The 9,935-nt window shown below is 52.8% G+C and overlaps 1 pseudogene; it reads left to right on the forward strand.

Annotated features, from left to right (window-relative positions):
* The first annotated feature begins 1,034 nt into the window (after nt 1-1,034).
* On the forward strand, nt 1,035-7,257 carry LOC119923737 (annotated as a pseudogene).
* Nucleotides 7,258-9,935: the final 2,678 nt, after the last annotated feature.

The raw sequence follows: 9,935 nt of genomic DNA on the forward strand, positions 1-9,935 counted from the left end.
AACATGTATATATCCTCTTGGTCTCTTTAGACTGTGCACTCTAGGAGGGCAGGGACCACAGCTAAGTAGCTGTATAAAACTCTAGCAGATAGCTTGTAGAGAATCAATAAACATTTTCTGGTGAGGAGCATCGGTAAAAGAGAAAAGTAGAGTGTGAAGGTGGGGGAGGAAAAGAAAAATGACGAGGCTTGAAGGAGGAGGAGAAGCATACAGAGGCAAGGAAGAAAAAGGAAGAGGACAAAGAAGGGGGAGGGAAGTGATAGGTGGAAAGAAAGAGAAAAGGGAGAGGAAGGCGAAAAGGTAGTCTGTAGGATAGCCTGATCTAGGAGTCAGGAAATTTAGGTTCCCTCCCCCAGCTCTGTCAGTGGTTTGCTGTGTGGACTTTGGCAAGCCACTTAATCTCTCTACTTTTTCATCTGTAAAACGTGGAGAAATACCACCCCCGCCTTTCCTTCTCATTCAGAGATGTGGCAAAACTAATAACAGTAATGATGAAAGTGATGATAAAAAGTAATAATAATTTGTGTTAAGGGCTTACTATGTGCCACACTCTGTACTGAGCCCTGGGGTAGATAGGGTTTATCAGGATAAACTGGATACACTCAAGTTAGTGGTTGGATATATTCTACAAAGCGCAAGCCAATCCTGCACCCTGACCAAATCCTGTCTGGACTGCCTCGGCTAGGCAGAGGCGATTGGGACCCTTCCCTTCCTCACTCTGGGGGCCCCGAACCCTCCGCCTACAGCAAACTGGAGGCGCGGCAGATTTTTGCGGGGGAGACCAGGGACGTCGAGACCATAAAGCAGTTTAGGTGTAGTGGACTGAGCAGACCAACCGACGTGATATTCTCGCTGATTGGCCTCCAAACCCGGGATGTCCACGCAGTCTGCGGCAGCTGATTGCTTCCCTAGGGGAGACGAAGCTGGTGACCTTCCTCAGCTTCCTCCTCCCTATAGGGGTGAGTTATTAACTCTCGCTAATTTCTCTGTCCCAGCGTCCACAGATGCTATAGGTTTTCGGGGAAGGAGGAACCATGGCCCAGCTGGCCCTGCCGCCGCCCCCTTGGCAGGAGGTACCCCTCGGCCCACAAGAAGAAGAAGAGGAGGAGGAGCATGGGGACCCAACAGTTTTGGGGGCACTGGGAGGCCTGGTCGAGGCGCACCACAACCTTGAATAGCAGGAGGAGGAGTAAGTGGCGGAGGAAGAGGACGAGGAGGGGAAAGGAAATGAGGCTAGCGCGGAGGACCAGAGGCCGAGGCCCAAAAGTAGGGGGCCAAAGAAGAAGCGGAAGACCAAGGCAAGGCTGGAGCGCTTCCGGGTGCCGAGGGTCTAGACGAACGCCCGGGAGCGGACCCTCATGCACGGACTGAACGATGCCCTGGACAGCTTGAGCAGGGTCATGTACTGCTACTCCAAAACACAGATGCTTTTCAAGATCGAGACGCTTAGGTTAGTCAGAAATTACATCTGGTCCTGTCCGAGGTTCTGGAGACGGGCCAGGCCCCAGAGGGCAAGGGTCTTGACGAAATGCTCTTCAGAGGACTGTCTCACCCCACCAGCAACCTTGTGGTGGCAGCCTCCAGTTGAGTCCACAGTCCGGCGGCAGAAACCCTCGCGTCGAGAAGACGCCGCCGGCCGTCTCCGCCCCCCCCCGCTCCCAGCTTCGTCTACCAGTCGCCCGGGATCCCCAGCCCGCCCTATGGGCTTCTCAAGGCGCCCCTCCTACACATCAAGCCTCCCGCTTTCAAGGGCCGGGGAGAGGCCTGCTTCGGGATTCCTCCGCCCTGTACCCCGCCACCCTTCGAAGGTCCCCTCCCGCAGCCGCTCAGCATCTGCGGAAACTTTGCCCTGGAGCAGGGCCAAGGTCCCCGTCTAGACAAGCCTTTCACATTCCTGGATCCCTAACCCGCCGGGAATCTGGACCGGGCGCATGGACCGGCCCTCTACTTCCCTAAGGCCGCCCCGCGTTAAGAGATCCCCATCCTGGTGGCGCCCTACGATCCCTACTCGTAACCCGGAGCGAGGCCACAGCTCAGCGCCATCTTCAGCGACGAGCGACGGAGGTTAGGAAGGGTCCGGAGTCCCGGGGCAAAGGGACCTGATTCGCTGAGGCCCCGAGCATCGGATCTTCCAGAATATTCTAATAACAATAACAATGATAATAATAATAATAATGACATTTGATATGCGCTTAGTATGTGCCAAGCATTCTCTATCCCCATTTTACAGATGCGGTAACTGAGGCTCAGAGAAGTTAAACGACTTGCCCAAAGTCAAACAGCTGACAAGTAGCGGAGCCGGGATTAGAACCCATGACATCTGACACCCAAGCTCATGCTCTGTCCCCTAAGCCAAGCCGCTTCTCATCCCCTGACTTCACTCCTCTCCAGAGCGCCAGGGCCGGGGGCTTCCTCGACGAATTCCCCGGGGAGGAAATAATCAGGGTGAACCGACCCGCCCAAGGAAACCTCCCCGGCCCAAGCTTTTCTGGGTTTGACCTGTCGGGTATTTCGGTACGAAGCAGCTGCGGCAGTCGGACCCAAGTCAGACTCCCATTTCTGATTTCAGAGTGGTCCTGGGGTTGGGGGGAGGTGTTTCTGCCCTAGTAACCTGGAGTCTAACTTGGGTGAATTGATTCGCATGCAGACCTCCATCCCACTCACAGTCCGGGAGACCAGACAACTTTTCGGAAGAAACCACCTGAACCCCCATCCCCCAGCCCCAGGGGAGTCAGCGAGGCCGAGGCCAACTCACCCATGCCCCTATCTCCACGCCAGAGAGGGAACGCCGATGGTCTCGAAGGCGCGACCAGTGTAGGGAAGAGGTTTCAGCCCAAGTCCACCTAGTCATTTCCCAGAGATCCCTCTTTGTCTTCTGTCTCTCTTCACCCCCGTTCTGAAATAAAATCAAGCCCAAATCCCGAACCCTGATATGTCTTATTACCGTATTTTCTGGCACGATGGTAGCCAACACCCGTGCCCTGAGGGTTTAGGAGGTTTAGAGAAGCAGTGTGGACAGGTGGATAGCGTATGGGCTTGGGAGTCAGAAGAGCCTGGGTTCTAATCCCAACTCTTCTATTTGTCTGCTGTTCGACCTTGGGCGAATCACTTAACGTCTCTGTCCCTCGGTTACCTCAATTGTAAAATGAGGATTAAGATTGTGAGCCCCATGTGGGACAGGGTCAGAATCCACCCTCATTATCTTGTATCTACCCCAGAGCTTAGTACAGTGCCTCGCACATAGTAAGCACTTAACAAATTACTATTATTATTATTATCATATGATCCCCCTGAAAACCCCATTTGTATTTTCCTCACTCCAATCCCCAAACTCACCCAATCCCTGAGAAGGTCCAGACCCTCGTTGGTTTCAGGTACTGCAACCTGGAGGTTGTCAAATGAAACTGGGTGGGGAGAGCTTCCCGCTCCCTTCACGCATGACAGCGATTAGACTATTTCACTTTCTGCACCCCAAGCCACCTCTCAGAGGTAGGCTCCTTAGCTCCATCTCATCTGAAGCTTTTCCATCTTTCTTCGTGTTTCTACGGAAGTCCAACTTCTCCCCACCCCCTCCCGACACTCTGGGCCCGGGTCGGGGAGAGGGGGCCGGGGAGGAGGGAGCGGTGGTAGTGGTGGAATCTACATATTCAAAGGTTTCCTCCAAATGACCCTGGTCATTTGAAAGCGGCCTTGGTGGTGAATGCCCAGCCCAGCAACTTCCATAGCTGAATCCCTCAAGAAAACATGACTTAGAGGAACTGGCGACGAGCTATCTGCAAGGCTAATTTTCTTTGCGTCAAGATTTGTAGGCGATGTCTGTGTTCCGGATATTTCTGAAAAATTATTTATTTAATTTATTGATCTTATTATATGTCTCTCCTGTTCATATTAGTACTCCAGTAGATACCACCATACCCAGTGATTTTATGTTTAAGGGCAAGGTAACGTTTCCATTCTGTTTTCTTACCGCGCAGAGCCCCCAGATATTTTTGGAGTAATTTTCCAAGCGGAGTAAGTTGGAGGCCACGTCTCGTGTCTCCTTACGACTTTCCCTAGTCTTTCGGGGGGATGGGAAGGGGAAGGAGGGAGGTGTGGGGGTGGGGAGGCTGGAGGAGCGGGAGGAGGCTAGCATCGTTCCCGCGCTAAGGGTCTAGCCCTGTTGTAAAGGAAAGACGTGGCATGGAGCGCCAATGAAGTGTCGATCGTGTTTAGATTAAATCCTGGAAGGAACTAAAAACTCGGTTCTGCTGTTCTCTGGAATGGAGTTACCCTAAATTCTTGAGCCCGTAGATACCGGCTGGTGGCAGAGTCCACGTTCACACAGTCAGAGCAGTGACTTCGCGGCGCTCACGTCCTCTGGAGGGCAGACCCAAATCCAGTTTCCCCGTTCTCTTAGAGCGCTATCCTCAATTTAAGGGGTTGGGCTTGGAGATTGGGATAATAATAATAATAATAATAATAATAATAGTAATAATAATGGCATTTGTTAAGCTCTCACTATGTGTCAAGCACAGGAGTGGTTACAAACAAATCGTGTTGAACATAGTCCCTGTCCCATGTGGGGCTCATAGTCTCAGTCCTCATTTTACAGCTGAGGTAACTGATTCCCAGAGAAGTGAAGTGACTTGCCCAAGGTCACACAGCAGAAAAATGGAGGATATTAGATTTGAACTCACCACCTCTGACTCCCAGGCCAGGGCTCTAGTCACTACACCATGCCAGCTCTGTCCTCTTTCGGAGTGACCAGGTGGAGACGGGAGTTCGTGGGTGCGCCCAGGGGAGAAGGGGGTGGAGGGTGTCTCTCCAAGCCCTTAAATCCCGGACTGTCCGGGAGGAGTCCGAAACTGCTCCCTCTGCCCTTGAGTTCTGACCTTAGCTCTGCCCTCGGCCCCCCCGCCCCAGTGTCGGTTGGTCAGGCCGGTCCTGAGCAGCCCCCTCCAGCCCCAGGCCGGAAAATGAGGCTGTGGCAGCCCCTGGCCCGGTGTCCTGTGTCGGGGGTGGCAACTTTACGTGGCTCTGGGCTTGTAGAACCGCCCCCTCCCTCGCCCCACCTGATTCCCCTCCGCTGCCTCGCCCGCCTGTCACCAGCCTGTGGGACGTCCCCAGTGCCTAGCCCCCCAGGGCCCTGTGACGGGGTCAGTGATGTCCCAAATCTCTTCAAGAGGGGTTAGGGGGTGTTGGAGGAGCTTTATATCGCTCCAAAGGGGGTTGGGGCGGGAAGATGGGGGGTGGGATTGGGAGGAGAGGTTGCTTCGGGGAAGAGGAGACGGAAGTGCTGGAAGTGGTTTAGTGAGTAAACTGGTCCAAGAGGAGAGGAGAAATGGAGAAAGGGAGATAAAGTCAGTCAATCGTATTTATTGACACTTATTGTGTTCAGAGAACTGTACAAGTACCTGGGAGAGTACAATATAACAATCAACAGATACATTCCCTACCCACAACGAAGGTTTTGGGAACAGTTTAGCAAAAGGGCTGGGCGGAGAAGAAGGAGAGAAGGGTGGCAGAAGGAGGTAGACAGACGACCCAAGACAACACCCCTCTTTCCTGCTCGGCAGGAAACCTGGCCGTGATTAGACTAGCTTGGCTCTACCTCTAGCCCTACATCGATTCTACAAGTTCCTTTAGACTCCAGGGGCTGCGGCTGCAATGTGATCGTTTGATGGTAGACTGGCAGTGGCAAGGGCACTAACAAAAGTGGCTGGGGAAGCCTGTGCTTCCCTAGTGAAACCCCATCAACCGGAGGCGGGAAGAAGAATAGTCCCCAGGGGGCAAGAGGATGGACAACAATAATAATGATAATAATAATTCTGGCATTTGTTAAAAGTTTACTACGTGCCAAAGACTGTTCTAAACGCTGGGGTAGATTGAAGGTGATCAGGTTGGACACAGTCCCTGTCCTTCATGGGGCTCAGAATCTTGATCCTCATTTTACAGATGAGGTACCTGAGGCACAGAGAAGTTAAATGATTTGCCCGAAGTCACACAGCAGACATGTGGTAGAGCCAGGATTAGAACCTACGACCTCTGACTCTCAGGACTGTTCTCTTTCTACTAGGCTATGAACCCTGTAAATTCAGGAGAAGGGGAGGTGGGAATCGAAGCCTGCCGCATTGCACAGATGGAGGCCTCAAAGGAGAACGAGGTGGGTTGCATGCTTGGACGGGGAGGGAGTGGGGCTGATGCGGTGCCCTCTCCTCGCTGCCCCCGTTGTCCCAGACTCAGGTGATGGAACGAAGTCTGAAACTCCGAACATCTGCCGCCCCTGTCCCGCTGAGCTGCGGGGGCCGCTCCTGGGCACATCTGGCAGACGGCCCTCGGACGGCAGCTATTTCCGTAACCTGCGTTCCCAGGGAGCAGGGAGCAGCCGGGCTTCGGCGCCAGGGAGCCGGGGGAGCGGGGACAGCGTTGGATCGGGCTGATTCCTCCGCAGAGAGGAGTCTGGGCGCGGAGACAGGGGAGAGGAGATGTTGGAATAATGTAAATCCTCTCTAAACCAAAGAGATTCTCCGAATCAGAGCTCAGGAGGAGTTGTTTCAGGGTTTCCTCTCCCGTCCCCTCTCTGTCCCCTAAGTCCAGGGCCGAGTTGGTCTGGATCTACCAAAGGCCTTCCTGCCGTCTAAACTCAATCCCGCCTACTGCACAGGACGCCCGCTCCCTTCTCCTGAACAAGAATGGAACCAGCTCTTTCCCCTCACCCCGGGCCGAGGGAAGAGGCAGATCAGGGAGGACTGGGAAGTAGAAGACCTCGCCGTTCCTCCTTCTTCCCACCTCTGAGAGTGATCCGCAGTCATCTCCCTGATGGCTCCTCTTGGTCTTCGAGCTAACATAGTCAGCCCCGTCTCCTTGGGCAGCTCTCCGCCCGGAAAGCACCGACAGGGTCTCCCTCTACACACTCCCACACAGGCCCGAGCGGGTCTGACAGTGTCCAGCTTCCCCGCCCCCTCCAAGCCCCCAAGCCCACCAGCACAACTGCTGGCTTGTTCGGCAGTCCCAGAATCTCACTGGCCCCTCACCGGGCCTGCCTCGACATCTCTTGCCCTGCAGAGAAGGAAGTAGCTGGGCCCGACCCCTCTCCTTCCTTCACCCCCTCCCATTCCCCCCACCCCATCACTCTCCGGACTCCCCGGGCAGGTGCTAGAGGACTTGGCCGCGCCCCCCATCTCCCCTGCCTTGTCCAGTGCTGTCGGTGGGGACGTAACGGGGTCAGACGGCAGCGCAGAGGGGAGGTGCGGGCCCTTTGTCCGGGAAGATGCCTGACTCTGCTTCTCTGCTCCCAGAGCTGAACCCCTCCCCAGTGCCTCAGGCCCTCTCCCCATGTGCTCAGGGCACAGGAGGCGGCCTTCCGCTAGATGTAGAGTGGTGGAGGAGGGATGGATACTCCCAGTTCTTTTGCACGGATCAGAACCGACAGAGTCCGTCCGGGTCAGATGGGCCGGGCACTCAAGACAACAGATGAATGTGACTTAAGAGCTCCAGGATGGAGGGGGGACTCAGAAAGTCCTGCTGACTCCCCGGGGACACAGACAACTATTGTCCGTGTGTTGATCCACCCACCTCGGCTCCAGTACTGCTGTATTTCCGTGGCACCGTCACATAAACTTTCTGGTTCTTCAATGACCACAGGGCAGTGTTAAGCCCCCCAAATTACCAGATCTCAGGCAGCAGACACAAGACACAAAGACACAAAGTCTGTAATTCATTCATATTTACTTATTTACATTTATTAATGTTTCTCTCCCCCTCTAGACTGTAACCTCTTGTGAGCAGGGAATGCTTACCAACTTTGCTATAACATAATTGTGGTATTTGTTAAGCACTTACGATATGCCAAGTACTGGACTAAGCACTGGGTTGTAACAGGATAGTCAGGAGCACGTGGAGCTCACACAGTAGGAAGGACAACAGGTACTGAATCCCCATTGTGCAGAGGAGGAAACTGAGCCACAGAAAGGTTGAGTGACTTGCCCAAGGTCACACAGCAGGCAACTGGAAGAGTGGGGATTAGAACCCAGGGCTTCCACGTTCAGGCTCTTTTCACTGGACAACCCTGCTTCCCATATTGTACTCTCCTAAGCCCTTAGTACAGTTCTGAACACACAGTAAGTGTTCAATAAATACTACTGAAAGAATTGAAGTTTCCACATGACTGAGCAGAGTTTGAGGCTATTAAAGGTACAGAGGCCTCAGAGAAGGTCCTGGGGAGGTGCGCTTCGGAGTGGCAGCACGTGGTTTCAAGGCTGTCCATCACCTAGCCCCCTCCTAACTCACCTCCCTTCTGTCCTTCTACAGCCCAGCCCGCACTGTCCGCTCCTCTGCCGCTACCCTCCTCACTGTACCTCGTTCTCGCCGGTCCCGCCGTCGACCCCCGGCCCACGTCCTTCCCCTGGCCTGGAATGCCCTCCCTCTACACATCTGCCAAGATAGCTCTCTTCCTCCATTCAAAGCCCTACTGAGAGCTCACCTCCTCCAGGAGATCTTCCCAGACTGAGTCCTCTTTTTCCTGTCCTCCTTCTCATCCCCCCGCTCTACCTGCATCCCTCCCCACAGCACTTGCATATATTTGTACAGATTTATTACTCTATTTTACTTGTACATATTTACTATTCTATTTATTTTGTTAATGATGTGCATATAGCTTTAATTCTATTGGTTCTGACGTTTTTGACACCTGTCTACAAGTTTTGCTTTGTGGTCTGTCTCCCCCTTCTAGACTGTGAGCCCGTTGCTGGGTAGGGACACTATGGGAGAACGCGTCCGGAGCTTGGCTTAGGCAGTCTACTGTCCGGGAATTTCAGAAGCCCGGGTTCGTGGGCTCTCTGTGGCCTCAGCCCTTACAACCTAAATAATTGTCCAGTCCCACGTGGTTCCCACTCTGGTACTCCTTCCTAGAATAACAATAGTGGACTCATCATCATTCTGTATTCATGATTAATAATTGGTCTTTGTTTCAACTCTAGAGATTGCAGATATATCAGGCAAAGACGGTGGACCATTCTAAATGAGCCCTATCTCTCTCTTACCCACCCATTCTTTTATCCCACTACACCCCAATTCAAACTCTCCAATCCCCCCAGACTTTCTTACCGTGTCTCCTTCTGAATTTCCCTGCCTACATCCTCTGGATTGTACCCTTCCACCTGCCTGGTGTGCCCTCCCTCCTTCAAACCTGCCAAGCCTCATTTCTCACCATTTTCAAATCCCTCTTGGAAGCCCACCTCATCCAGGAGGGTTTTCCAATCAAATTTCGTTTTTCCATCTGTCATTTTAGAACTCAGGCGTTCACAAGCAACTGTAAAACTTTGGTAAAGTGTAATCTCCTTATTTGCAAAGAATAAATCTTGCCTTTCTGTTGAATTTCAATTTGACTGACAGTGCTTAGTGAAGTACATAAAACAATTTCCTTTACTCTCCATACAAACTGTTATCAAATCAATCCAATCACTTATCTTTTCCCACCTTGATTACTGCATCAGCCTCCTCGCTTACCTCCCTATGTCCTTTTTCTCTCCATTCCAGTCCATGCTTCACTCTGCTGCCCGGATCATTTTACTACAAAAACGTTCAGGCCATGTTTCCCCACCTCCAATGGCTTCCGATCTACCTCCATATAAAGCAGAATCTCCTTATCATTCGTTTTCAAGCACTCAATCAGCTTTCCCCCTCCTACTTCACCTCACTGCTGCAACCCAGCCTGCACACCTCACGTCTCTAGTGCTAACCTACTTACTGTACCACGATTTAGTCTATCTCACTGACGACCCGTCACCCACATCTTGTCTCTGAGCTGCAGTGCCCTTCGTCTTCATATCCGATGGATGATCACTCTCCCCAACTTCAAAGCTTTATTTAAGGCACAGCAACTCCAAATCGCCTTCCCTGAATAAGCCCTGATTTCCTTTCCTCCCACTCCCTTCTGTGCCATCCTGATTTGCTCC

The sequence above is a fragment of the Tachyglossus aculeatus genome, unplaced genomic scaffold, assembly GCF_015852505.1.
Source record: "Tachyglossus aculeatus isolate mTacAcu1 unplaced genomic scaffold, mTacAcu1.pri scaffold_235_arrow_ctg1, whole genome shotgun sequence".
NCBI lineage: Eukaryota > Metazoa > Chordata > Mammalia > Monotremata > Tachyglossidae > Tachyglossus > Tachyglossus aculeatus.